Source organism: Pristis pectinata, chromosome 7 (genome assembly GCF_009764475.1).
Source record: "Pristis pectinata isolate sPriPec2 chromosome 7, sPriPec2.1.pri, whole genome shotgun sequence".
Classification (NCBI taxonomy): domain Eukaryota; kingdom Metazoa; phylum Chordata; class Chondrichthyes; order Rhinopristiformes; family Pristidae; genus Pristis; species Pristis pectinata.
Window position 1 is genome coordinate 43,034,883 of NC_067411.1, and position 27,710 is coordinate 43,062,592.

Below are 27,710 nucleotides of genomic sequence, written 5' to 3' on the forward strand. Positions count from 1 at the left end.
TAACAAAACTACTTTCAGTTAGTGCAATCCAAAAAGCCACCAGTTGTGTTTTGATAAATTTTCAACAAACTCATCAAACGTGTCTTACAAATACTGACAAATGACTTTAGGGTGCTGTTTAATGTAATTATTTTATTAATTGGTGGATTTGTGGGCTGTGGTTTTATATTTGGCTAATGCTTAACTTTTGTAGCTGGCAGATGTTTGCTCTTTTTAGAAATAGGAGGGCACTTCTTAGCTATTCCAAGCATGAATACAAAGTATGTGGATGAAGTATTTACATCTTTGTTGCCGTTTTGAAGCATTTATATTTTTGTTTAATTAACCATCATTTCAGTGCCAAGTAGGTTTTTAACAACATATGGTGTTGTTAGCTTCTTACACTGGATCTCAAGCAACCAGCTCCCAGATAACTGCCGAGAGATTTTAGGAGTCAAAGCCAAGATGACATCTCTTAGTGAGTTTTCCTAGACCCAGTAAATTTGACACTACAGCAATAAAAGCCTGCTGTGTGCATTGTTGACATCCTGATGCAGTGCCTGCATCTCTCCCAAATTTGTTCGATTTTATTTATAGCACCAAAGTATGCTCTTGGATACACCAGGTTTATAGCATTTTGTGTTTCACTCATCAGTATATCCTTCCTTTGCTTTCTTCCTATCTTACTTGGGTAGCTATTCTTAAATACATGAACGTGGTTCATTTCTACCTACTTTGTGCGTCAGCAAGTTTGATATTCTTACCATTAAAGGAGTTCCTTCATGGATTTAATAGTGATTGTCTTGTATTTGAGACTCCTTTACAAGTGAAAGTAACCTCTGTGACCCTGGCCTCCAGCTCTAGCAACCTGGGTCCAGTCCTGATCTCGGGTGCAGTTAGTGTGGAGTTTGCACATTTCCCTCCCCATGACTTCATGTGTTTTTCCCGCATGTTCCAGTTTCTCCCACTTCCAAAACATGCTGGTAGCTTAATTGGCCACTGTAACTTTACTCCTTAGTGTAGGTAAGTGGCAAAAAGAATCAAAGGAGAGTTGATGGGCATGAGAGTGAATAAACTGTAGGATTACAGGGAAATAAGGGGAGGGGGATTGAATGGTGGAATTGCCCTGTAGGGCACCGCATAGATGTGATGGGCTGAATGGCCTCCTTCAGTGTCATAATGGTATGTACCCTGCCATATTTTTTAAGTCGTCTGTCAATCTTTGCTAGAAATAGGAAAGAGCCCCAGCCTTATTGAATCTCTTTTCCATGGTTTTACTCTTTAATTTCTTGTTAACATATTTAGGAAGTCCCCAGGTTATGACATGATTCCATTCCAGAGAATAGTTTGTAAGCTGAATTGTTCATAGGTTGGAAAGAGCAGCTGACAGCCGGCTTCACCCACTCAGTGAGTGAGCGAGTGAGTCTACTTGGTGGTCCCAGTCTGCTCAGCTTGACCTAGGCCCCTGATTGTTGCAGCTTGGGGTGGTATGTGGAGGGTGTTGGGGAGAGAAGGCACATGCCCTGTTCCCACCTGGCAGAAGGTGCCTGCAGCCCCAAATCCATCCTCATCCATCCTGCTGGTCTCTCAAATGTTTGCTTGTATGTACGGGCATTCCATTAGTTGGGCATTAGTAACCTGCGGAGGAGCTGTATAGCTTTTTGTCCAGTAGTTTTGTACTTTTGAGGCCAGAGTTGCACTTGACAACATAGGTGTGTTCTAACCCAGGTAAATTATACAAAAATTGTTGATGTTCAATGTTATCGGGCAGCAACACCATGTAAAATGTCAATATTAGTCTGTGCATGTATGTAAGTAAGTGTCATGTCACACAAGCATATGACAGTGGATGTTAAACTCCTTTTCACTATCGAATCTGATATGTAACTAGTCTTAATGCAAAATATTCTGTAAATATAGAGGGATGGAGTTGGGAAGGGGTTTTGGGTGGGAATCACATTAGAGGTTTTGCCATAGTGGCTGCAAATGAAAGATGATTTGTGTGCGGTTTCTAATCTGAATCTTAGGCTTTTGAGTAAAGTTTCTTCTCTTGCGTTAGATTCAGATTATTTCAGCTTGTCCCTTCGCCTACGTAGGCTAGCAACCAGGACTGCGCCAATTTGATTTGCAATTACCCAATGGGCTATTTTCATTTTTATAACTACCTGAGTTGTTGACAATTGCTGGGTTTATTTTCATAGACATACATTGTTTATAATGCAATACATTGGATTATTATTAAAGCTACAGATATTGGGGAGATGTTGGGAACGTTTCAGTGAGTGAGAATGGTGCTGTTTATGAACTTGTGCACCATCCTAAAGATGAACACATTGAAAGTATTTTGTAATTTGGATGTTGATTGCCCAGTCATTTCTGGGTGGTTTATCCAAACATCCTGCTTTCCTGAGGAGTTGACATGCTCCAGTACTGTGGGCTATTGGAAATCTTCTGTTTGTAGTGTTTTCATTTTATGTGAGGTTGTAGTGCTTTCATTTTATGTGAGGTTGCATTTATTCTTGGCAATATCTTCATCTGTGTGACACAAATTAGTGAGGCTTTGTGCTGCTCCCCTATCCACTTGTTCACTTCCTGTTTGGATACATTGTAGTTTTTAAAATAAAATTTGACAATTTAAAAACAAACGTCTTTCAAAAATGGTGATATCTTGGCAGCCTACAAACTGATGGTTACTCCATGTCTCTGACCTGCACACCATGAAGTTTATTGGGAATTGAATGGGTCTGTCAAAGGAAAACAACTAAGTGTGGCGACCCACCTTCGAAGCAAGCGAACCAGCTGTGAAGTCAGCGCATGCGTCGGCAGACAGGCAAGCCACAAAATGGTGCTGGGCTGCTGTCTTCAACAGCGAGGGGAGAAAGCCCGTGCGTGGGAAGAGGTTTGGTTGGCGCACCTCTGACGTCATCGAGCACAGGTACTTAACTGCTTAAAAGCCGGCGCAGTAAGATTCGAATAAACCAGTCTTGAGTTCAACCCACCGACTAAGTGTCATTATTCCTAGCTCAGTGCGTAGCCCATCACTACATTGGTGACCCCGACGGTCCAAACGGGATTTGGACCGAAGATGATTGACTCTTCATCTGTTCAAGCAGTTTCGCTGAAACTGCCACCCTTCTGGACACTGTGACCACGCCTGTGGTTTGAACAAGCAGAGGCCCAGTTCCATATTCAGCAGGTATCTTCTGATTCCACGCGTTACTATTACGTGCTGAGCTCCCTTGACCAGGAGACAGCTGCCTAGGTTGAGGATTTCATACAGTCGCCCCTGGAGGAAGGCAAGTATGCAGCATTCAAAGCGCTGCTCATACAGACCTTTGGCCTCTCACGACAGGAGTGTGGTGCCCGCTTGCTGCACCTGGACGGTTTGGGGGACCGGCCGCCGTCAGCATTAATGACCGAGATGCTGGCCCTGGCTGACGGACACAAGCCCTGCCTCATGTTCGAGCAGGCATTCCTAGAGCAACTGCCCGAGGACATACATCTGCTACTGGCCGACGTGGATTTCAGTGACCCCCGGAAGGTAGCCGCCCGGGCAGACGTGCTGTGGAAGGCCAAGAAGGAAAGTGGGGCGTCCGTCGGCCAGATTACCAAGCCACGTGCCCAATGCCAGGATAGACCAGGCCCGGCAATGGAGCTCTCACAACCCAGAGGCAGGAGTGAGGAGGCCACTGTACAGTGGTGTTTCTACCACCAGCAGTGGGGCGCAGAAGCCCTCTGGTGTCGCCTGCCCTGCGGGTTCTTGGGAAACGCCAAGGCCAGCTGCTGCTAATGGCTATGGTGGCTGGCCACCAGGACAGCCTCTTGTATGTCTGGGACAAACAGTCGGGACGCCGCTTCTTGGTTGACACTGGAGCGGAAATCAGCGTCTTACCCCTGACAGGGTATGACACTGCACTGGAGCCGGGACCCACCCCGAGGGCCACAAACGGCAGCACGATACGCACCTATGGCACCCGCACAGTGTAGCTGCAGTTCGGCGCCAGCCAGTTCATGTGGGACTTCACACTGGCCACCGTGGCCCAACCACTCCTGGGGGAGGACTTCTCGCGAGCTCACAGCCTACTGGTCGACTTGCACGGGAGAAGGCTGGTCCATGCCAGGACTTTTGAGACATTCTCTTTGGGCGAGGCCAAGTTGCCAGCCCCCCACCTGGACTCCGTCACGCTGTCAGACAATGAATTCACAAGAATCCTGGCGGACTTCCCATCTGTTCTGGCACCGCAGTTCACGGCAGCCATACCCAGACACGGAGTACAGCACCACGTTCCGACCAAGGGACCACCACTCCACGCCTGCGCACGATGGTTTTCCCCGGACAAGCTCTGCTTGGCGAAGGAGAAGTTCAAGAGGATGGAGGAATTGGCGATTGTATGGAGGTCAGACAGCCCATGGGCTTCCCCCCCACCCCAAACACATGGTGCCCAAAGCAGCTGGGGGCTGGAGACCATGTGGCGACTACCGTCAACTGAACGAGGCTACAACCCCAGACCGCTACCCCGTGCCGCACATACACGACTTTGCAGCAAACCTGCATGGGGCAAGCATCTTTTCCAAGGTGGACCTCATCCAGGGATACCAGCAAATCCCGGTACACCCTGAAGACATCTCCAAGACAGCACTCGTTACCCCATTCGGCCTGTTCGAGTTCCTCCAAATGCCGCACAGACGTTCCAGCGGCTAATGGATGCAGTGGGATGCGACCTGGACTCAGCGTTCATCTATTTGGACAACATTCTCGTAGCCAGCAGAAATCGTCAGGAGCATCTGTCTCACCTCCGCCAGCTCTACTCCCGCCTGAGTGATTTTGGCCTCACGATCAACCCGGCCAAATGCCAGTTCGGACTCGACACCATCGACTTCCTGGGCCACAGGATTACCAAAGACAGGGCAACGCCCCTGCCCGCCAAGGTAGACGCAATCCACCACTTCACCCGGCCCATCACAGTTAAAGGCTTGCAGGAGTTCGTGGGTATGGTCAACTTCTACCTCCGTTTCCTCCCCTCAGCAGCCCGTGTCATGCGCCCTTTGTTCACCCTGATGTTGGGTAAAGGCACGGACGTTACTTGGGACGAAGAGGCCACGGCCGCTTTTGTCAAAGCCAAGGAAGCCTTGGCAGACGCTGCGATGCTAGTGCACCCCAAAATGGACGTTTCAACTGCCCTCACAGTGGACGCATCCGACACGGCAGTCGGTGGGGTGCTGGAGCAACTCATCGAGGGCACTGGCAACCCCTGGCATTCTTCAGCAGGCACCTGCGGCAACCCGAACTCAAGTACAGTATTTTCAATCAGGAGCTGTCGGCACTATATCTGGCCATCCGACATTTCAGGTATTTCTTAGAGGGCAGGCCGTTCACCGCGTTCACGGACTACAGACTGTTGACCTTCACGTTCACGAAGGTGTCCGATCTCTGGTCGGTCCGCCAGCAGCAATATTTGTCCTACATCTCCGAGTACACGATGGACATCCAGCATGTCTCGGGAAAGGACAACGTCGTGGCAGACGCACTCTCCAGACCAGCTGTCCAGGCCCTGTCCCAGGGGGTCGACTATGCAGTGCTAGCAGAGGCTCAGCAGGCAGACGAGTTGCCCAGCTACAGGACCGCAGTCTCGGGTTTGCAGCTGCAGGACTTACTAGTAGGCCCAGGTGGGAGGACCCTCCTGTGTGACGTGGCTACCGGCCAACCTTGCCCCATCGTCCTGGCAGCCCAGCAGCGGTGAGTTTTCAACTCCATACACGGTTTGGCGCACCCATCCATCAGGACAACTGTCCGGATGGTCTCCAGCAGGTTCGTGTGGCACGGCCTTCGCAGACAGGTCAGTGAATGGGCCAAAACATGCGTGCAGTGGCACACCAAAGCCTCGCCGCAGCAGTTCGAACCCACCCACCGGAGGTTTGACCACATTCATGTGGCTATCGTGGGACCCCTGCCAGTGTAGAGAGGAGCGTGGTACCTCCTAACTATGGTAGACCGTTTCACGAGATGGCCAGAGGCGGCCCTGCTCACTGACACCTCCGCTGATTCCTGCGCCCGAGTGCTGATCGCAACCTGGATAGCATGCTTCGGGGTATTGGCCCCCATTACCTCCGACAGAGGCGCCCAGTTCACCTCCAGCCTGTTGGGAGCATGGTTACACCACACTACTGCCTACCATCCACAGTCGAACGGACTAGTGGAACGTTTCCACCATCACTTGAAGTCGGCTCTCGTGGCCCAAAGAGGACCTGCACACCTCGTCGGCTGAGCTGGTGTACGGCACACCCCTGGTCGTCCCAGTAGAGTTCCTACCAGCCCCAAGGGGACAAGAGGAAGAACCCACGGCAGTCCTGGACAGACTACACGAGAGGCTCGGCAACCTGGCCCCCGTACCGACTTCACGGCATGGACAGATCCCCACCTGCATACCCAAAGACTTGCAGGACTGTAAGTTTGTATTTGTACGGCGGGGTGCATATGGGGCACCGCTACAGTGGCCGTACGAGGGGCCATTCAAGGTGCTCAGGAACAACGGGTCCACGTATGTTCTGGACATTGGGGGGGGGGGGGGGGGGCGCGGGGGCAGAGGAGGTTTTCACGGTGGACTGGCTCAAACCGGCCCATGTCGACTTGGCGCAGCCAGTCGAGGTTCAGGCTCCGTGGCACAGAGGCAGACCGCCCAAACAGCGACTGATCCAGGCTGTGGACTTTGGGGGTTTATCGCCAGTTCTGGGGGGGGAGGGGGTTATGTGGCGACCCACCTTCGACGCAAGCAAACCGGCTCCGAAGTCGGCGCGCGCGTCGGCAGACAGGCCAACCACAAAATGGCGCTGGGCCGCCACCTTCAACAGCGAGGGGAGAAAGCCCGCATGTGGGAAGACGTTTGGTTGGCGCACCTCTGACGTCATCGTCGAGCGTGGGAACTTAACTGCTTAAAAGCCAGCACGGCAAGATTCGTATAAACCAGTCTTGAGTTCAACCCACCGACTACATGTCGTTATTCCTAGCTCAGTGCGTAGCCCATCGCTACATAAGCCTGATTTTCTACTCCCCTTTTTATCGGAGAGAGAAAATAGGATAATTACTTCTATTGCCCTACTATTTGCTTTTGGAATATTCTCGTATATCTTTTTCACCTCTGCACTTGAATACTTGGTTATTGTTCTCCTGATTTGCCTGCTATCCTCTGACTTCTGTACACTTCAAATCAAGAAAAGCAATCCATATATCTCATCTGACACCATATTCCAGAAACTTCCTGCAACTGTAATGTCATCCTGATGTGCCTTTTTGATCAAGCAAGTTTGGATCCTTCCTGATGATGGATGGCTTTTTGAAACCTCCCTCCCCTGCACTTTCACTCCAGCCTGAAAATGAATGGGAATTGAATCTAAAAAACATATTTGCTTTCTTGTAGCACCTTTCATGCCCTTCCAGGATATTTGAAAGCACTTTGCAGTGAATGAGCTGCTTCGTGAAGTGTGGCTACTGCTGTAGTTTAGGGTTGTTCATATCTCATTATTTTGTCAGTGACCATTTTTACTCACTTGTGGAAGGAATTCAGGAACCCACATTTCTGTTTTCGGACTTTCTCCTGTTCCTAATGATTATTTATTTAACCCTATTAGAAAGGTATGATTTATGAAGTTGCATACAAATTGTATAGTATGCCTTTAAGTGGATTTAAAAATTACTTAAATTTATTGTTTGAAACCAGGCCAATATTTATTGCTCGTCATTATTTGCCTTTTTGAGAAGGTAATGGTGAGTCACCACCCTGAACTACTGTTGTCCTTCTAATGAAGATGTTCTCATACTGTGTTGGGTAGGGAGTTCCAGATTCTAAGCCCAGTGATAACAAAGGAACTGTGATTATATTTCCACATCAGCATAATGTGTGATGTTTAGGGAACCTGCAGGTCATCGTATTCCCGTGCACCTATTTTCCTTGTCCTTCTGGGTGATAAGGGTCACAGGTTTTGGAGAAACTCTTGGAGTAGTGTGGGCAAGTAATTGCAATGCATTTTGTAGATTAAAAACAGTGCAGCAATATTGCATCATTGGTGGAAGGAGTGATTGTTTAGGCAAGTGGATGAGATTCCAATCAAGTGGACTTCTGTGTCCTGGAAAATGTCAAGCTCTGGGTGTTGTTGGAGCTGCACTCATCCAGGTCAGCAAGTCTACTCATAATGTTCCTGGCTTGTTCCTTGAAGTTGGTTGAAAGGCTTTAGAGTATCAGGAGACTGACTTGCTTACTGCAGGATACCCAGTTTCAGATCTGCTCTTGGTCTAGCAGGGTTTCTGCCAAAGTTCACCTGTAGGATGTTGATAGTGGGGACTTGGTAATGCTATTGCCATTGAATTTTAAGGGTGAGTGAGTCAGATTCTTTGTTCCCTCGAACTTCTGTGGCAGCAATGTTATTTGCCCATGCCTGAATCATGTTTTGGTCTTACAGTCGCGGATGGTTTCATGGGCTGGGAAATAATTAATTACATTGTTCTTTATATTTAAACAACTTGATCTGTCAACCAATTTCAACCCTGTTATATTTGAATATGTATTCACTGTTCTGTTTGCATGTTATCTTGCATCCCCTTTAAAACTACTTTTAAAACTAAAGAACCATGTTTTCATTGCTCAGTTATGATTATTTATAATGGGCCCATTTGCTAGTACAGTAAAAACTGGTGAGCTTTCAATAGTGTGAAAAAATGCACTTAATGTAATAACTAGAACAATGTGAAGGCACTCAGACAGAAGCACTGAGCTACTCAGTTACTGAAATGAATAAGTTAAATTAAATACACTGCACATACCTCGGGTGCAGCACAATATAAACAATGTTTTTGTTTCTGTGGGTTAGTGGGTTTTTTTGTACTCAAGATAATCTTGGCAAAATAAACAAATTGCAATTTCTATGAAGAAGATTCCCAAGTTTAACTGCTGCTCTGTGCTGACTTTGCAGAAATTTGCTTAAGTGGGCAATGAGGGCCTCCATATGATGGTGTCAAGAATCGGCCAGAACTGCTAGTTATGGGCTTTGTCTGGTAACCTATTGATAGAAAGGGTATATGCATGACTATTGAGTAAGGCTCAAGTGTGAGCCCTTTCTAATTATTGCCCTGAACCAGTGTTGAATGAATACTCGAGTAAGATGCAGGAATACTCGGTGATTGATCAAACTCCTTTTTGTATAACTACCTGAGATGAGTGAAGTAAGTTGAACCAAAGGTTGTTGGGGGCAGGGGTGGAGGAAATCATTGCCAATGTGTTTTTGTTGACTTACTGTTGCAGGTGGATCATTAGTGTGTAATGCTGCCAGCAGATATATTTAAATACCAATGGCACTTAAGGCAATATGAGTTGGTAATGTGTTATTCTTTTGTGTAACATTCTCAATTCCCCTTGATGCTTTTATTGTTACTTGAGGGAGATCACTTTGACTCCATATACCAAGTCTGAAGAAGTAGTAGTACAAGGGGTTAATAAAGGTAATAGTAAAAGTAAGAAATAACAAAAAGTAACTCTGAGAAAGCAAGTAAAAACTAAGTTGCTTTTTAATTAATTGTGATTGTTTTAATGCTAATTATATAAAATGATTTGTTTTTAAGTGATCTATGGTGTTTTTTTAATTTAAAATTTTAAAATTTTTTTTAGGATTTAGAATTTTTTTTAATGTTGGGTACATTAAAAAGCTTTGACAGATGGCAAAGCTGTGAGCATAGGCATCTATCAGACTTCGAGAGGTTTGTGGGCAGTCATTGTTCTGGTACTTGACCTGATTACGTTGATCGAGGCCCATGCTTCACAATGGGGCTTTACCACTTGATTCAGCACAACCATTGCCAGCAAGATCAGCCTTCAGATCTGGACCAGGTAAGTTTGAGGCAATGGGGAATGTGAATGCAGGTAAGGGAACCCAGTCTACAAAATCAGCCATTTTTGTATGTGAATATTCTCAGAGTGCAATTCACATAAGTATCAAATGGCATGTTTATTATTAGGCTCAGATTGTCAGCAAAACTTGCCCTTTATCCTATAAACTGAGTTTGTGTGTGTGTGTGAGAGAGAGAGACACACACACACAGCAGTGAACCAGTACATAATCGTGCAGGGCTCCAGTCCTGAGCAGTTGAGGTTATGAGTGAGTGGATGGCAAATTCTAGCTTCTCTAAAAACACAGGAAATGAAGGGCTTTTTATGCTGACAAGAACTTTATAAATTATGTGTACTACCATGCAGAAATTATGGTCTATCACTTGGGAGTAAGCTTTCATGATATTGCTGGAAGGAGATGAGGATCTAACCTGCATTTTTACTTCTGTTCCTGGACACTGTATTGCATTAGCATCTTTTTAATGGCACTATTTGTTAATTTCCTTGGGTTTAGGGGTCTCTGACATCTTGGTGAACATTCTGAAGGCAGGAAAGTGTTAATCAAAGAAGAAAAGAATAATTCTACCGAAGACTAAATTGAGATTTTATTTTTGGGCAGAAAAAATGTACTTAGCTTTTCAAACTCACATGGTGTGCAATTCAAACTGCAACTTGTCAATTGCCTCTGTTGGCTGGGGGGTGGGATGAGGTGGGGTTGGAAATTGAATTGGGGTGTATTGATTGCTCTATTTAAGCACGCATTAATGTACCCATCAGGATTTCTGTGTTTTACAGCAAAGATGAATCCATTGGCTGTTCCAACAGTATATGTTCTATTTTCTTGTAAATAACTGGACTGTGAATAATTGAAATTGAACAAATTGTTGATTCAGTGGAAAAAATAATGATTCAACGGACTTGTATTGTTGGAAGGAGGAGTGTTGGTGGAATACTGTTTTAAGCTGATTCTTATTCAATCCAAACAAGTTATTTTTGCACACATTATAATCCTCTCACCAAAAACAAAAGTGTATATTCAATAATTGAAGAACAGGCAAATTCTTGCTGTTATTCTGGACAATATTCATCTCTCAACCAACATTAATGAAATTTGCTTTTTGCTCAATATCATATTGTTTTTGCAAGAGTATATCATGCAACATTTGGCTCCTGCAGTTTCTACTTTACAACAGGAACTTGGCTTCAATAAAGAATACCTAGAGGTGCAAGGCAAGATAGGTCCAAGCCAGCACGGTTTCATGAAGGAAAGATCCTGCCTGACCAACCTATTGGAGTTTTTTGAGGAAATCTCAGGTAGGGTGGATAAGGGAGAGGCTGTGGATGTTATGTATTTAGACTTTCAAAAGGCCTTCAACAAGGTGCCGCACAAGAAGCTGATTAATAAGATGAGAGCTCATGGAATTACAGGTAGGATATTGGAATGGGTGGAGTATTGGCTGGTAGGCAGAAAGCAAAGGGTGGGAATAAAGGGATCCTGTTCTGGTTGGCTGTCAGTTACCGGTGGTGTTCCGCAGGGGTCAGTGTTGGGGCTGCTTTTTACATTGTACATCAATGACTTGGATGATGGAGTAAATGGTTTTGTGGCTAAGTTTGCAGATGACACCAAGATAGGTGGAGGAGTAGGGAGTATTGAAGAAACAGGAAGGTTGCAGAGAGACTTAGTTTAGGAGTATGGGCAAAGAAATGGCAGATGAGATTCAATGTTGAGAAATGTGCCGTTGTACACTTTGGAAGAAGAAATAAATGGTAAGATTATTATCTAGATGGGGAGAAAATTCAAAGTACAGAAGTGCAAAGGGACTTGGGGGTACTCGTGCAGGATACCCTAAAGGTTAACCACCAGGTCAGATTGGTGGTAAAAAAAAAGTGAATGCTATGTTGGCATTCATTTTGAGAGGTATAACATATGAAAGAGAGGAAGTGTTGATGAGGCTTTATGGGGCACTGGTGAAGCCTCATTTGGAATACTGTATGCAGTTTTGGGCCCCTTACCTTAGGATGTACTGATGTTGGAGAGGGTTCAGAAAAGATTTACGAGAGTGATTGCAGGAATGAAAGGGCTTACATACGATGAGCGATTGTCGGCTCTTGGGCTGTACTCATTGGAGTACAGAAGAATGAGAGGGGACTTCATAGAAACACTTCAAATGTTGAAAGGACAGGACTGTGGCGAAGCTGTTTCCCTTGGTGGGTGAGTCCAGGACTAGAGGGCACAGTCTCAGAATTAGAGCATACCGGTTTAAAACAAAAATGAGAAATTTCTTTAGCCAGAGGGTAGTGAAATAATGGAATTCTTTGCCACATAGAGCAGTGGAGGCCTGATCATTGGGGGTGTTTAAGGAGGAGATTGATAGGTATCTAATTAGTCAAGGTATCAAGGGATATGGGGATAAGGCCGGAAATTGGGGCTAGATAGGAATTGTTTTAGTTTAGCTCATGGAGTAGACTTGATGGGCTGAATGGCCTACTTCTGCTCCTTTGTCTTGTGATTATTGTTTAGAGACACCCTGAAGAGAAGAGGGGTGCTACATAAATGCAGGATTGATTTCAATATGATGAAAGGGATTTTGGATAACTCAGCATATATACAGTATGATGCAACACTGAAGTTGTGTACCCAGCAGACCAAAATACTTTATTTATAAGCCCTGGTTTGATTTTATTTAACAGATCTTCTAGCCCGACATGCTGATATGACAAATCCATTGTTAAAGTTGTTAGTATTTTTTTTAAAAAACTATTAATTTAAGTCATAATTCTTCTGTTTCTATACACTAGCCTGTTGTGTTTGAACAGCTACATATAGTGCACAAAATACTTAAAAAGATCAAGCATGCTCACCAAAATGCTGCAAAAATTAATTGAAATGGCTTGGAGGTAACATGAGTCTTTTCCTGTGTGCTCAACTTGTGACCAAAGATTGGAGGAATTAATTTGTTGGAACACATGATCCAGAATTAAATATGCACTTCATCATTGTCTGGATTGATTTGAATGGCTTTGTGGGAACTTGCATTCCTGAGAAAGTGAAATGCTGCCAGTCTCAACAAAAATGGTTTCATTTAATACCATATCCTCAGCTCAGTGTCAGACTTAGTGATTCTTTTAAAGGGGAAAAATATCCATCTGGTATATTAGGGCTTGTTTATTTTTTTATCGCTGTAATCCAGTTGCTACTATTCTGTGAAGAATGCTGACTAACATTCAGAATGGTTATGTTGCATATGATATTACATCAGATCTGGTTGTCATTCCTGAGAGCATGTAGTTCACCTGCATCTCTCCTGTTCACAACAGGTACAATCCTTTTCTCAAAATGCATGAAATTCTTGTCTTTGTGACAACAAAACTAATGAAGTCCATTATGTTTACTCTATAATCCTGCATAAAATGTGTCTTGAAAATAGCTCTCCTGGAAAATTAATCTATAGAGTTAAATAACTGAACTGGCAGATTATTAATTTTAGATTGAACAAACTTCTTCCAAATATCTCTATAATTCACATCTGCTTTCTTTGTTCGTAGTGAGAAGGGGAATGAGAGTTGCTGGAGATGAGAAAAGTGAATCTGGAAAAGTGGAGGGAATGCTGTAGTAGGAGGGATGAAGAAGATGTGGCTGGTGGTGGCTTAATGGTGACGGTTTCCTTTTCACGCATCTTCCCATGGAGTTGCAGAAGATGCAACAACTGTCCTTCTACCTCTTTGCAGATGAAGCAGCCATCTAGTGTACTGCATTCAGTGCTCACCATTTGATCTCCTCTACATTGGAGAAACCAAATGCAGATGGAGTAATCGCTTTACAGAGCATCCCCATCCAGTTCACAAGGGTGACCCTGAGCTTCCAGTTGTCTGACACTTTATTTCTCAATCCTCTTCCCAAGTTGACCTTTTTTCTTTAATCTCGTGTATTATTCCTACAACGTCTGATACAAGATCAAGAATTGGCATCTCATCCATGTAGGCATGGTCCAGTCCTCAGAACTCTGTCGAATTCAAAAATTTCAGATGACCAGCCTTTCTAATTTATATCAGAACTGGCCAGTTTACATGCCTGTTAATTTAACTTGATTGTTCTTTCTTCATAGATGCTGCCTGATCTGCTAGGTATTTCCAGCCTTCTCTTTTATTTTATATTTTCAGCAACCACCACATGTGGTATCTCATGGTTCCAGCATATTTTTTTCCCTCCCACCCAACTATTCTCATTCAAGCCCCACTGTTCTCATTCAACCCTCTCTATATTTACAGCTGTCACATGCAATTAATAAATCTTTGCTCTCTCTCAGCTGGCCCCAATATCATCATTGTCATCCTTAATCATTTAATGCCCATCCTATCACGTACATTGTCATTGTTCTGTCTAGCTCTCTTCCTTTTCTGCAGTTAAAACGTGGTTGTTAACTAATTTTCTTAGTACTGACGAAAGTCATCCACCTAACAGGTTATCTCTCTCACTCCACAGACATCTACCTGGCTTGATGAGTATATCTGACATTTTCTGTTTTTATTTCAAATTTTCAAGAATCAGTTTTTTTGCTAATTGTCCTTGATTCATGTTTTGGCTCTTCTCATTTATGTGCTTTCTTGGCTGAAAATTGAGTTTTACTAGCCTTCTCTGATAACAGGGATGGACCTCAAAACCCTTGTTTGCATCTCTTCCTGTAACTAGAATGGAACTCCAGAATGGAGCCTGAAAATCTGCAGTGCAGAAGCTGTACAGAACTTTGGCTTATGTTTTCCTTGTTGATTTTGGTCTGTGATGACCACATGTTCAGGTTCAAGTCTGTAATTCCTAAATCTGATTGGCTTTATCTTTGCCAGTTTGTACCTTGGTTGACAGTAGCACAGGTTTTGAAGTGCCTTTCTAGAACCCTTTGGTACTTACATCCGATTAACCTCTTTTTACTGTGTAGGAAATGGAAGCTGGTTGATGTAATGAAATAATTAATACAGAATCAATACAAACTCACATCTTAAAACATGCATGAGAGTGCATATCAACCTGGAATAAATTTAATTGTAGTGCTATCATGTTGCTGATTACAAGCCAGTATAATTCAATAGTCCTTTGCAATGTTCAGGAAACCTCATTTCAAAATGCACGTGCAAATGTGCACCATGTTTTTATTTTGTGCACAGTATTTTTGATTTAACAGCAGTTATTCAAGATAGGTCACCACTTACCATTTGCAAGATGGAGAATATAAACATGTAGTATTAATGCTTGGTTATCCAGTGTAAATGTATTGGAAATTAATCCACATAAAGATTACAGCATGTTTGTTGGTGTGGGTGGTTGGGGGGCAGGTGCACTGTGTGAGGAATGGAGTAGGATGTGTGAAAAAATAAGGCCATGCACCAAGGAGTTCTTGTTTGGTGATGAGATGGGTGTATGGATGGAAAAAGTTAATAGTAAGGAAGGAATGAGAAGGGATAAAAATGAGCCACTTTTAGTGTGTATGTGTGTAAATTTATCTTCTGACATATCCTTATGGAGTGTTGCTATACGTTGCATTGTAGTATGTTAATACAAATGAGGGGTTTTTGTCCAACACTCAGTAAACAGTGGAAATTATATTGTGGGATGTGGGTGGGAAAGAGAATCTCTGGAATGAAAGAGTTGGCTCTCATTTAGACTCCCATCGAGTTTCTACAGTGTTTACTGAATTGTACAGGTCTTGGGAAATCTACAGTTTGATCTTCAGTCTATGCCCACTTGAGGTGTTGGTAAGGAATTTATTACAAAAGGTGGTGCTGACAATGCAACACTTGCTCAGTATGGCCCATGATGTTTTGGCTTGAATTATGTGCTCAAGTTTCCAGAGTAACACTTGACTTCACAAACTATGACTAGCAGTTAAAAGTTCTGTTCAAGAATACAGCTAATTGCTGGTTAGCAGCCCTGCTGGACAGTAGGTAGATAAACAGTGAAGAAAATTGGAGCAACACACAAAATGCTGGAGGAACTCAGTGGGTCAGGCAGCATCTGTGGAGGGAAATTAACAGTTGATATTTCAAGTCAAGACCCTTCACCTGGACAGAAAGATAGAGGGGAGATAGGCAGTATAAAAAGGTGGCGGGAAGGAGTTGAGCAAGAACTAGCAAGAGATAGGTGGCTCTTGCTCTACCCCTTTCCCTCTCCTCTACATTGAGGAAAGCTGGATTAGTTTGTGCAATATTGTCCCAGTAGGCAAAACTCCCACTAACAGTGATGACTATTGGATTCTTAGTAATGGGGGGAGAAGATTGGAAGAAAGAAAAGTACCTGTCTTATTCTGGAAAGAGGTAGGCTGTAATGAATGCAAGGTATGGGGATGTTTGGTTTATGGATAGAATGATGCTATGCACTCCAATGGTCACATTTGCAATTACAATTACAGACTTTGATTCCTTTTGGAAGTTTGTAATCTTTAGGTGGGTAAATGAAAATAATTGGATATCTTATCTCAGACTTATCAATGTTTGGCAGTATTGCGCTGCTTTGATGTTGTGTACTTTATAGTCCTTGTCTTTTATGGATATACCTAATGAATGTTGTTTATAGATTTCTATTGGGCAGTTCCTGGAGGTAAACTGGTGCTTTGCTGCTGTGAATTGTGTGCTTCTCATCCCTTGCTTCACCGTGTTCAACTGCTACTTAAACCTATGTAGTTTGGCAAATGGCATTGAACTAAAGGTGATCAGATATTATCACATGAAATGCTTTGTTCACGAGACTTTTTTTAAATGAAAATTTAAAGCAGGCAAAATAGTCCAGAAACTGGAGCACCACATGGAGAGGTGACAAGTGAACAAACACCCACACAGTGCTCACTAAGTCAGACAAGGAAGAAACTTCGGACTTGTTACAAAGGATGCCTTGTAGTTAGACATCTGCAATGTTCCTTGCTGTTGTTCATAAATCCTCCCACTCCCACCACATTTCGGACCTTTTCAGGAAATGCTATAATTAAGCTGACATTACCAACCTAAAACCGGATTCCAAATCAGAAATTCCTCACGTGGTCCTCACATCCCCCATCCTTCCCCAATCAGTATACTTTTTGTAAAATCATTGTTTTTCATTTGAATTAAGACATCACCATTAGTGAAGAAGGATTTAGACATCATGGAAAGTAAAGAAAATTGATGACATGTTTTCCAGTGAAAACAAGCTCGTTTCTCTGGGAAACTTAAATCTTTGCATACAAGTTTTTTTCCATTTTATTTTGCATTAATCAGGGAAGGAGAATTGTGGGTGGAGTTAGGAGCTTTTTTAATGGAATAGCAAAATGGAAACACAGATGTCATCAAATTCACTCAGCAGTGAATATTAAGTTTATCACCCCAGGCCAGGAAATTCTTTCAAATGCACTCCATCACTTTAATGAATACATTCTGCTGGAACCTGGATTGGGTAGTTTCTTTTGAGGATTTTTTAATGTGGTTTTTATTGATATCTGCTGCCAGATGCTTGGGTCTGTCATCCTGAATCAGTCATTGGCTATGTCTACTCCTAAAGTTGCACTTCCCAGATAAACAGTTGTGTGGTTTCGGGGATATAGTTGCAGAATTCAGACTGTCACTTTTCATAGCCTGTTCATGGTTTAATTACTTGACATCATCCAAATTATTCCAGATTAAAGCCTGAGTCTTAACTACACTTTTTAATTGATAAATGGGAGGTCATGGAAGAATTTCAGGTTGAAATTTTAATAGTAATTGAAATAACAAAGGCTTTCCAACATGATTGGGTTTGTAGAGCTCCTTCACTTACCACTAAAACCTTGACAAGGAGAATCACATGTCAACCACGATTGAAATTCTTCTGTGATAAAACCGTCCAGATGTGTCGTTCTCTATCACAAGCATGTCCCAGTGGTGTGAATGCATATGGCTGGACGGCCTTTCCTTTCGGCAGTTATAGTTGAGAGAAAGGCTCTTGAGTTAGGTGAGAAGGGTGAGCCACTGGCTAATAATTAGCACTGCTGTTGGCAGCATATAGCCAATATAATTCATTATCATTAGTAAAATTAAAAATCATTTTCCTTTGCAGAGTCATGGATCTTGGAGACATCCCATGGGACAGTAAGTTTTGTTTACTAATGAAGTGAAGTACAGTTGGCCAGGGAATGTAACCCAGCACTTGCAAATGTTCATATAAAAGCCCACAATGTTGTGACGAACTAACTAAACTAGAAACTAATCCCTTCTGCCTACAGAATGTCCATATCCCTCCATTTTCTGCACATTCATGTGCCTATCTAAGAGCGTCCTAAACGCCTCTATCATATTTGCCTCCACTACCACCCCTGGCAGTGCATTCCAGGTACCCACCACTCTCTATGTAAAGAAGAATACTTGCCCCGCTCATCATCGTTTGAACCCTTTCACCTTAAATGCATTCCCTCTGATATTAGGCCTTAGGCCTTTCAACCCTGGGGGGGAAAAATATTGTCTATGTACTCTATCCATTACCTCTCATAATCTCCAGAGAAAACAAGTCAAGTTTGTCCAACTTCTCCTTTATAGCACATACTCTAATCCAGGCAATATCCTGGTAAACCTCTTCTGCACCCTCTCCAAAGCCTCAACATTCTTTCTATAATGAGGTGACCAGAATTGAATCCACATCTGGTTGAACCAAAGGTTTATAAAGCTGCAACAACTTCCTGACTCTTGAACTCAATGCCTCAACTAATAAAGGCAAGCATGCAATAAACTGCCTTTACCACCTTATCAACCTGTTTAGCCACTTTTAGGGAGCTATGAACTTGGACATCAACGCTGTTAAGGTTCCTGTCATTAACTGTTTAGTGTCCCTTTACATTTGATTTCCAAAGAGGGTCCAAGGACAACCAATTGGTTGGTTGGAGTTGAGGGGTAAAAAGAGATGATGATCAGATGAGGTTGTTCTGTAGGCCTTCAAACAGAAAGAGGGAAATGGAGTGGCTCATCTGTAAGGAACTTGGGTAAAATTACCTGAATATTGATTGGGTTAAAAGCAAAAGGAGGAGAAGAATTTCTGATGCGAGCTCGAGAGCTTCCTGTTCTTGCTGTGGAGCAGTGAGGTGGATCAGGTGTCAGTGGGAGGACACTCTGCTGTCGGCATGTCTTAAAGAAGGGTCAGGAATAAATGAAAGCAAAAAGTTCAAAGTTTGGTAAAGGGCTGATTTCAACAGGCTGATAGCTGAGCTAGCCAGGATAAAATGGAACTTAAGACTAGCAGGCAATGAATAATGAGAGATCTTTGAAGGAGATGTTTAATATGCAGGCTCGGTACATTCCTATGTGAGGGAAAGGTAGAGGAACCAAAGCCTGGGCTCCTTGGACGATGGAGAAAATTGAGAATGTGATGAAAAACAGGGTGTATTTAATGCTTGTTGGATAAATTCTTCAGGCTAAATGCACTGAGGCTAAGTAAAGAGGCATGTAAGATTGGCAAAACAAGATTATGAGAATATAATGTCAGTTAATATAAAAGGGGTCCAGAAATAATCAGCAGGTTGTCAGAAGTGGTGGGAGCCAACTAGAAGGACTAAGAAAATGCTTCAAGGATGTTCTCCAGGTCTCCTTGGGGGGTGGGGGTAATAACATTCCATTAATTCATAAGAATTCTTGGCCTGTGACTACTGAAAAATAAAGGAGGAGCTTCCAGGAAGGCATCGAGAACCTCCTGTGGAGATAAGAGACCTAATACATGGGTTGAATATTGATGGACAGGATGTATTTGAAAGGCTGGTAGTGTTTGGTGTGGCCAAGTTGCCTGATCAGATTATTTGCATTCCAGGTTGCTAAGGGAAGAGAAATTGAAGAGAGATTAAGCGTTTTCCTTAAACTACCTATCTCCCTAGATACGGGGGAGCTACTAGATGATTGCAAAGGGACAAATGTGATTCCCTTGTTCAAGAAAGGGTGTAAGGGAATTCCTTGTTACTACAGGCCAATTACTTTAACATCAGTAGTGTTAGTTTATTGAAACAATGATCAGAAAATTAACTAACAGGTTAATTTTGAGTTAAGGAGAGACAAAACAGATTTGTTGAAGTCAGGTCATGCTCTACTCACCTACTTGAATTTTTTATGAAGTAGTGGAAGTTTGATGAAAGGGACACAGGGATTTTTTGGATTACAAGAAAGTGTTTGACCAAGTACCACCTTAAAAAGGCTCGTTAACAAAACTAAGGCTCATGGAATAGAAGGGTCAGTATCAGCCAGGATATGGACAGAATGTGACAAGCTGTTTTTTTAAACTGAAGTATGGTAGACAGTAGAGTTCCACATGGGTTATTACCAGGACCAATGCTGTATATGTAATGTGTATATGTATAAATGAGTCAGGTATTGGAATATACAATGAAATTCCAAAATGTACTGAGATCATCAAACTCGGGTGTGGCAAATTTTATAGGGTGATACCAGTCATTTGCAGTAGGACACAGGTAAGCCAGTAGAATGGGTGGACAGCTGGCAGATGAAATTGAATGCAGAGAATCATGGAATAAGGTATTTTGATAGAAGGGATGGGAGAGGCAATGTAAACTTAACTGCATAATTCTACAGAGGGACCTGAGAGTTTGTCTGTATGAATCTTTGAGAGTCAGAGCCCATTAAGAGAGGACTTTGCAAGGCATATGACATAAATGCAGCAATTAATGAATATGACATCAGGACCCTCTGGTAAAACTGAAGTAATTTGGAATCAAGAAACCTCTCCAGTAGTTGGAGTCATATCTCCAGCAAACAACAGATGGTTGTGTTGCTGGAGGTCGATCATCCCAGTTGCAAGACATCACTGCAGGAGTTCTTCGGCGTAGTATGCTAGACCCAACCATCTTCAGATACTTCATCAATGACCTTCCTTCCACTGCACAATGTTTAATTCATTTGCAGCAATTGAAGCATGCAGCAAGACGTTGACAGCGTTCAGGCATGGGTTTTTAAATGTCAAGCAACATTCACATTACAGTAGTGCCACACAATGACCATCTTCAGCAAGATAGAGACTCGCCATCTGCCCATGACATTCAATGACATTGTCGTCACCAAGTCCCTCACTATTAATATCCTGGCGGGGGGGGGGAATGGGGGTCACCATTGACCAGAAACTCCTTCAGACCAACCACAAATCCATGGCTACAAGGGCAGGTCAGAGGTACACCACTTGACTGGAACCCCATCAATGAAATAAACTGTCATCCTACCCACCATCAACACATAGTGACTCTAGTGTTTACTATCTACAAAGTACACTGCAGTTACTTGTCCACTGTTTCTGTGATACCTCTCAAACATGCAACCTCTGCCACCAAGAATGACCAAGGCAGTACATATATGGGAAGGGTAGTACCTGCAGCTTCCCTTCCCAGGTCGCACACCATTCTGACTCAGGAAATCTATCACTATTTGTTCATCATGACTGGGTCTTATTACTGGAGCGCTCTACCCAATGACATCTGAGGGAGTGCCTTCACCAGGATGACTCCAGATTCAAGGAAGTGGGCAAATTCTGGCTTGCCAATGATAACTACACCCTGAAAAATGAATAAATTTTTTAAAAAAAGTTTCTCCAGAAGTTGCAGAGGAGATTTAGCAGAATGGCGGGAATCAGGGACATTAGCTGTGAGCTTAGATCAAAGTAGCTGGGGTTCTCTTGGCGGCCAAGGCAGTTGATGGGACATTGAATAGAGGTGTAGAAGATAATGACAGGTTTGTATAAGGAAGGGAGAAACAAGATGTTTACTTTAGCTGATTGTACAAGGTCTATGGAAGGGAGATTAAGGTTGGACAAGAGAAACAGGATGGGAAATGCAAAGAGAATCTTTTTAACACAACAAGTGGTAATGACCTGGAACACGCTGTCTATGAAAGTGGAAGCGATTTCAAAGGGAACTTAGGCACTTCAGGGAAATAAATTTCCAGGGACACTGAAGAGTGGGAGAGAGATTCAATGGGCTGAATGTCCTTTTGTGCCATTACAATTGTATGATAAACAGGTGGATTTTTAGAACAATTGGATAGTTTTGTGCTGCCATTATGGGAGTTAAACTTGTTTCCAGAGAAGTAGTGTTGGCTTCTGGTTACCTGTTCAGTAACTTGAGTACAATTCTACCATACCCAGACTCCATTTGGTCATCTTTGCCCCCATGTTCCTAATTTTGCTCCAAATCCCATTATACCTATAACTGTCAAGAAACTATCAATCTTAGTTTAGAATTAACAATTGATTTTTTGCATTAATTGCCAATTGTGGAAGAATATTTCAAATTTCTTCCACATTTTGTGTCTGGAAGTGCTACCTAATCACTCCTGATTCTAATTTTAGGCTATGCCTTCTAGTCCTTGATTCTCTAGTCAACTCTTTCCCTATCTACCCCAATAATTCTCCTTAATTTCATGATAACTTGAAGTATTTTTAACTTTCGAAATTTCAGGGGAAAATGGATATAATTTGCGTAATCTCTCTCCACAAGTTAGTCTAGGTAACATTACAGTAAATCCATGCTGCTCTTCCTCCAGCTCAATATATCCTTCCTAAGGTACACTTGGCCAGAACTGCTCATAGAACTCTTGTAGTCACACCAGCTTTGTATGACTCTTACTCTCCAGTCATCTGGATATAACAGCCAGTATGCCATTAGCATTTTTGACTCTCTTCTGTCTCTGGAATGGATGACCTCCCATTCGCTAACATTTAAATCCATTTGGCATAGTTTCGGCTCTTTGCTTAATCTATTAGTAAGTTAGGAACTTGATGCTTTCATCTGCAATGTTACCTCTATCATGTTCCCTCTCCTTCCTGTAGTGTGTAAAACCTGGTATATTTTAGTAATTTATCAACTAAGGCTACCACATTGTATCCTCCAACAAATCATAAGGTTTGTTGTATACACTGCACTTGTATAAGAACACTTATTTGGGTCTCAAGCTTGACTCATAGAGTAATATAGTATGGAAACAGGCCCTTCGGCTCAACTCATCCATGCCGACCATGGTGGCCACTGAGCTAGTCCCATTTGCCCATGTTTGGCCCATATCCCTCTCAACCATTCCTATCCATGTACTTATAAAAATGTCTTTTAAATGCCTCCTTCACCATCCTGTCTACTTGTGATGCCACTTTCAGAGATCTGTGTACTTGTACTCCTAGGTTTCTTTGTTCCGCAATACTCCCCTGGGCCCGATGATTCGCTGTATAAGTCCTATCCTGGTTTGGCCTCCCAAAATGCAACACTTTTCACTTCCTCAACCCACTTGCCTAGCTGATCAAGATCCCCTTGTAATTTTTGATAACCACCTTCACTGTCTGCGATACCACCAATTTCAGTATCATCCACAAACTTACTAACCATACCTTGGACATTCACATCCAAATCATTTGTATAAGTATTGAACAACAAAGGTCCCAGCATTGATCCCTTTAGCACACCACTAGGGCACAGCCCTCCAGACCAAGAAACAACTTTCGACCATCAGTCTCTGCTTCCTACCATTGAGCCAATTATGAATCCAATTAGCTATCTCTCCCTGGATCCCATGCAATCTAACCTTCCAGACTAGCCTGCCATGCGAGACCTTGTCAAAGACCTTGCTAAAGTCCATATAGACAACGTTCACTGCCCTATCCTCATCTATCCTCTTGGTGATCTCTTCAAAAAAGAACTCTTAATAGATTTGTCAGACACTATTTCCATGCACAAAGCTGTGCTGACTATCCCTAATTAGACCTTGCCTGTCCAAATGTTAATAGATCCTGTCCCTCAGAATTCCCTTCAGTAACTTACCCACCATTGATGTCAAACTCACTGGCCTGTAGTTCCCTGGCTTGTCTTTGCTGCCCTTCTTAAATTATGGTGCAACATTAGCCACCTTCCAGTCCTTTGGAACTTCACCTGTGGCTAAAGACAAAGTAAATATCTCTCCAAGAGCTCCCACAATTTCTTCCCACAAGGTCCAAGGATTCACTCGGTCAGGCACTGGGGATTTATCCACCTTAACGTGCATTAAGGATGCCAATACCATCTCCTTGGTAATTCGTATGTGGTCCAAGGCATCGCTCATTTCCCTCATTTCTTTAGCATCCATCATTTTTTCCAGGGTTATAACTGATAAGAAATATTCATTCAAAATCTCGCTCATCTCCTGTGGCTCCACACGTAGACGACCATGCTGATCTTTAAGGTGATCTATTCTCTCCCTAGCCACCATTTTACTCTTAATATACCTATATAATCTCTTGGGATTCTCTAATCTCAGTAAACTTTTATTCTTATTTAGATCTCCAATCTCAGTAAATTTTTATTAAGTGCTTCCTATTTCTCTATACAGGTTGAACTACCTTGTATCCTTAGGTGTTTTGGTTGCAAGTATGGCTTGTGCAATTCCTGACTATTAGCATGACCTCTTTATTCTTTGATTTGTTTTAAGTCTTATTAATATCATCCACAGGTATAGACTTGAATTTCTTGGGGTTTTGGTATGAAGTTTTATATGTGCAAAGTGCATTGAAGATATATTTGGAATGTTTCTGGTTATGTATCTTAACAAATTTCTTGGTCTCTGTCACAGTAACAGTAATTCATATTTGCATAGTGACCTGTTGTTCAAATCAAGCTCTATCTTTTTTTAGTTCCTTGTTGGTCACGAGTTTTTTTTTCATATTTGCTAACCAATTATTTTTAACTTTTTGATCTTTAGTCATATTGTACAAAGCCCTACATGAAAAATACTTCGGAATGCAGCATAATGGTTGTGACTCACTGTTCCCACCAAATTCGACAAAAAATATTTTTACTTATACTCTAATAGAAATGTTTTTTTAGCCCATCTTTATTCCTGTTATGTTCACTACCATTAGACCGAGAAAACTGAGGTAACTCAGGCAAGCTTAAAGCATTCCGAACCTTGCATCTGCACTTCTGTGACTCATCCTTCATTGACTAGCCTTGTTGCCTAAGACTCAGAGCCTAACGAGCACACAGCTCCTACATCCTTTGTATAGTCTAGTTGTGCATTGAGAAAATATACATTTTTATGAGACCAATGGAACAAATAGCAAAAATCAACTTCCAGAAAACACCTAACGAGACAGTTCTTGTTTCTTCCCTCAATATGTAATATTGCTCCAGGTGGTATGGACTATCTAATTTTCTTTTAAGGTTGCTGTTCCCCTTCACCTCTTGTCAGTTCTCTCAAACCACACAAATCATCTGCTTTTCCTTTTCAGTATTCAGCCACTGATGCCTGTCTGTGTTTCTATCTCTCTTGCCCATGCCTTTTTCCCTACCCTATCACAGTCCCTCTTTGTGTACGTGTGTGTCGCTCATGCTCTTTCTCTCTTCCTTCAACCCCCAACCACCACTCCCTACCCCCGCCGCCTCCACCACCACCACCCACTTGTTCTTACTTTCTCTTTAGATCTACACTCACTCTACAGTCTAGACAATGAGCCTTTTTCGTAGGGATCAGCAGTTAGTTGTCACTTGGCTTTTAAAATTAGAATCCCATCATTAGTAGCATAACAACACGGGTCACCTGATGGCAATTTCTATTTGTGCAGCTGCGAGTAGAAATGAGGGTTTTAAACTGGATTTGTTTAAGCAGCAAAGTCACTGTTTGTCTCGTGTTTAACACCATCTGGATTCTGGTGTGAGTAATTAATTGTTTTAGGAGCAAACAAACAGTAGACAACGTGCATTTAGCTCTTTTTTTGTTGTTCGAACATGGAACGTTACAGCACAGTACAGGCCCTTCAGCCCACAATGTTGTGCTGACATTTTATCCTACTCTTACGATCTATCTAACCCTTCCGTCCCACATAGCCCTCCATTTTCCAATTGTTGAATTGACCACACTGGGGGGGAAAATAAAAGTGGGGCAGGTCCAATAGAATTTCAAAGTATGTTCACACCATTAGACCAAGAAAACAGAGGTAACTCATTCAAAATCTCGCTCAAGAGTAGAATATAATTCTAGCTAATATCTTTCATGCTTCTTTGATGTAAGGAGGAATTCTTGTCACTTATTTGTATTATTATTTTGGTTGATGTATTAGAATCTCAATTGGTGAGCCTGATGCATGAAGCAATTTTCATACTGCTGCTGATAATTCCCAAACCAATTATTAACATCTCCTTTGGGTGTGTTGGCTTTTTATCCTTATTGCAGTGGATGCTGGCATTAGAATGCTCATTCTGGAGGCAACATTGTGTTTCAATCCAATCTTGCAAGATTAACACAATTGCATCTGATTTTTTTTTTAAAACCAAAAGTGCACTAGTGCCTCACTCTAGAAATCTGAGCACAGAATCTAGGCTGATACTTCAGTGAAGTTCAGAGGCAGTGCATTATTAAGTGTGGGGTTAAATGCTGGCAAAAGTGCATGCAACCCATCAAAAGTATATGAGAAATCAGTTGGAACAAAGGGATGGTCCATATTCTGGGTGGAAGGATGGAAAACACCACTTCTAGTTGAGGCTAATGCCAGCACTGGAATCCAGAACTTCCTTTGAGAAACACAGCTAAGTTCCTCTGTCAGTGCTGCATTGGGCCAGAAAATGTAATGCATTATTTAGTTAGTTCAGTTTATTATGAGCAACTATTGTGGCAGCGATTGGTTGTGCACTAATTTAGATGAACAAAACTTGGGCCTTTTTCTTCAGAAATAAAAGTCCAGGAAACTATGAAGGACTTTGTTAAAGTGGATACAGAATCGGTGTTTCCACTCTGTTGGGTGGTGGAGTTTAGAATGGAAAGCCATTAAGAGAAGGTGGTAATCCAGTTGGGACTTCAGAGGAAAGGTTTTTGCCCAGGTGTATCACTTTATCATGGAGTAATTGAGAGCAAATAACGTGGATGGATGGCACAGTCGGATGGCTGGAAATTTGTGTGGAGTATAAACACCAACATGGAGCAGTGACTCGTTTCTGTCCTATGAAGTTTTATGGAAATCAAAATGTTCTATTGTAAAATAAGCTGATTAATAAAGATTGTGCTTTGTTGCATTAAAATAAAATTGCCTTTGTTTTGTGGTCCACACTTCAACATTAATTTTACGGGCCTAGTGTTCAGTTGTAATTGATCTAGTAGTCAAGTTAGTTACTCCTTATTGAATATAGCATCTAACGTATTTAGTATTTAAAAACAAAAGATGTGTGTAAAAAGTGATGCTCAAGACAGAATCAATGTGATTGGGTGATTGTGTTTATTAAGGCCACAGTAGTGCACTTTGTGGTATCACTGAAAACTGACAGCAACCTGTTGACTTCCATCTTTAACTGCAATGCAGAGATGTCAGAATTACTGTTTTAAACAGTAATCTCAATCAGGGCTGAGTATTTCACTGACCTTCCAACCACAAATTTCAGGCCTATGTTATTTGCAGTGCCAGCTAATATACTTTTTAATGTTTCACCTTTAATACAGTGAGGTTTTTTTTGGTATGTGTACTGTGCCCTGTGCTGGTTGTGGTGTGTGTTTGGGATGTGAATGCAATGATGGGTTCCTTTTGTGATTTATTGTTTTAATCAGCACTACACAAATATTTAAAGGAGTAATCTTGGTGCTCTGACAGGTTGTAGATTTGATTTAAGAATGCATTGTAAATAGTAGATGCGAAGTGGAGAATCAATGGTTTAAAAAAAATAAATCAGTGACTCAGTCCTCAACACCCATCCAGCCTTTCGATCACAAGGGGGCTTGAGGTCCATATCCTAAATAGTTTATTTCTCCATATAGTGCTAATTCTAAAAGATGTGTCCAGATTAAACTGCACCATTTTGTTTTATTTTGAAAAATAGTTTTTATTTAAATACATTTGTAAATTGCATTATCACAGGTTGGGTCCACTGAAATGAA

General features: G+C 42.3%; 1 protein-coding gene across 1 annotated transcript in view; it reads left to right on the forward strand.

Moving 5' to 3' along the window:
- The window catches only part of LOC127572575 (uncharacterized protein KIAA1958), an 85,483-nt gene that overhangs the window by 24,023 nt on the left and 33,750 nt on the right, over window positions 1-27,710 (forward strand).